The sequence below is a fragment of the Entelurus aequoreus genome, linkage group LG28 (assembly GCF_033978785.1).
Source record: "Entelurus aequoreus isolate RoL-2023_Sb linkage group LG28, RoL_Eaeq_v1.1, whole genome shotgun sequence".
NCBI lineage: Eukaryota > Metazoa > Chordata > Actinopteri > Syngnathiformes > Syngnathidae > Entelurus > Entelurus aequoreus.
Genome location: NC_084758.1, coordinates 28810046 through 28812545, shown reverse-complemented (window position 1 = coordinate 28812545; position 2500 = coordinate 28810046). Strand labels below are relative to the sequence as shown.

At 43.8% G+C, this 2500-nt stretch overlaps 1 protein-coding gene across 1 annotated transcript in view; it reads left to right on the top strand.

Moving 5' to 3' along the window:
• cxcl14 (chemokine (C-X-C motif) ligand 14) overlaps positions 1–2500 on the top strand; it is a 107221-nt gene that overhangs the window by 79619 nt on the left and 25102 nt on the right. The window lies entirely within an intron of this gene.

Here is a 2500-nt window from a genome sequence, read left to right as displayed (position 1 = left end):
AGAGTCGAGAACGCGAAATGGACATTTAAAGTGACTTTTATCTCCAAGACAATACATCGGTGACACACTTAGCTACTGAGCTAACGTGATAGCATCGTTCTCAAATGAAGATAGAAACAAAATAAATAAATCCCTGACTGGAAGGATAGACAGAAGACCAACAATACTATTAAACCATGTACATGTAACTACACGGTTAAAAATTCTCAGCCTGGTAAGGCTTAACAATGCTGTTGCTAACGACGCTAAGGCTAATTTAGCAACTTAGCAACCGGACCTCACAGAACTATGATAAAACATTAGCGCTCCACCTACGCCAGCCAGCCCTCATCTTCCCATCAACAGCCGTGCTCACCTGCATTCCAGCGATCAACGGCGCGACGAAGGACTTCATCCGTGGGTTTGGCAGCAAGCATCGGCTAGGCGTAGTAAGTAGTCCTTGTTGTGTTGCTGTAAGTATTGTACTTAGCCGCTAATAAACCGATCGATCCCACCTACAACGTTCTTCTTTGCAGCCTCCATTGTTCATTAAACAAATTGCAAAAGATTCACCAACACAGATGTCCAGAATACTGTGGAATTTTGTCGAAGAAAACAAGAGGCTTTTGTATCGGGTCCGATGGGGTCCAACCACTTTCGTGGATTTTGTGACGTCACGTGCATAAATCATATCCAAAGGAGTTTTTTAACCGGAAGTGTGGCGGGAATTTTAAAATGTCACTTTATAAGTTAACCCGGCCGTATTGGCATGTGTTGCAATGTTAAGATTTCATCATTGATATATAAACTATCAGACTGCGTGGTCGGTAGTAGTGGCTTTCAGTAGGCCTTTAAGGTTTCAAAATAAATACTGTGTCCTTAGACGATGTATGTAATCTTTTATGACATTGTTATTGAAATAAAGATTTTAAAAAAAGAAAAACATAAATAAATAAATATCAGGTTATGTTTAGGGGGGGGCGTGACAAAACAATAATTGAGAAGCACTGGTTAAGTGACGACGCACAATCTCAAATCAAACACATTGATCCAATTGAGTCTCAAATGGATTCCAGAGATGTCAGTATTTCTAATCAAAAAGGTCAGAGACATGACCTGCCATTTGCATTTAGTCCTCATGGGAGGTGGGAGGGGTCACATGACAGCTGACGACTTGCACCCCCACATGGAGGTATTGTGTATTGTGATTGTGCAGGCGGACACTTCATAGTTGTTGGCTTGAGGGCTCACATGTTGTGTCAGCACACACACACACACACACACACACACACAACATGCTTGTTGCCTGATGAGGAGGTCAATGAAGGCTGTGATCCGGGGGTCCCAGGTGGCAGGGGTGAGGCCTTATTCTCAGGGCTATCTCTTACATGTCAGTGATGCTCCAGTGACAGTTTAGTTTGTTAATACACTATATTGTCAAAAGTATTTGTCCACCTGCCTTGACTCACATATGAACTTGAAGTGCCATCCCATCCCTAACCCATAGGGTTCAATATGATGTGGGTCCACCCTTTGCAGCTATTACAGCGTCAACTCTTCTGGGAAGGCTGTCCACAAGGTTGCGGAGTGTGTTTATAGGAATGTTCCACCATTCTTCCAGAAGCGCATTGGTGAGGTCACACACCGATGTTGGCCTGGCTCTCAGTCTCCGTTCTAATTCATCCCAAAGGTGTTCTATCGGGTTCAGGTCAGGACTCTGTGCAGGCCAGTCAAGTTCATCCACACCAGACTCTGTCATCCCTGTCTTTATGGACCTTGCTTTGTAAAAAACATGCCATGAAGCTCTCTGCGTACTGTATGTGGGTTAATTGAAAGGTCAAATGAAGTTTGGAGCTCTATGCACTTCAGCATCCGCTGACCCCTCTCTGTCAGTTTACGTGGCCTACTACTTCGTGGTTGAGTTGCTGTTGTTCCCAAACTCTTCCATTTTCTTATAATAAAGCAGACAGTTGACTTTGGCAGCAACACATTGCAAAAAAAAACGCTGTTATAACACATGGCTTGGCTTTGTCTTGCTGAAATAAGCAGGGGCGCCCATGATAACGTTGCTTGGATAGCAACATATGTTGCTCCAAAACCTGTATGTACCTTTCAGCATTGATGATGCCTTCACTGATGTGTAAGTTACCCATGCCTTGGGCACTAATACGCCCCCATACCATCACAGATGCTGGATTTTGAACTTTGTGTTTATAACAATCCGGATGGTTCTTTTCCTCATTGGTCCGGAGGACACAATGTCCACAGTTTCCAAAAACAATTTGAAATGTGGACTTGTCAGACCACAGAACACTTTTGCACTTTGCATCAGTCCATCTTAGAAGAGCTTGAGCTCAGCGAAGCCAGCGGCGTTTCTGGGTGTTGTTGATAAATGGCTTTCGCTTTGCATGGTAGAGTTTTAACTTGCACTTACAGATGTAGCGACCGACTGTAGTTACTGTCAGTGTTTTCTGAAGTGTTCCTGAACCCATGTGGTGATATCCTTTGCGCACTGATGTCG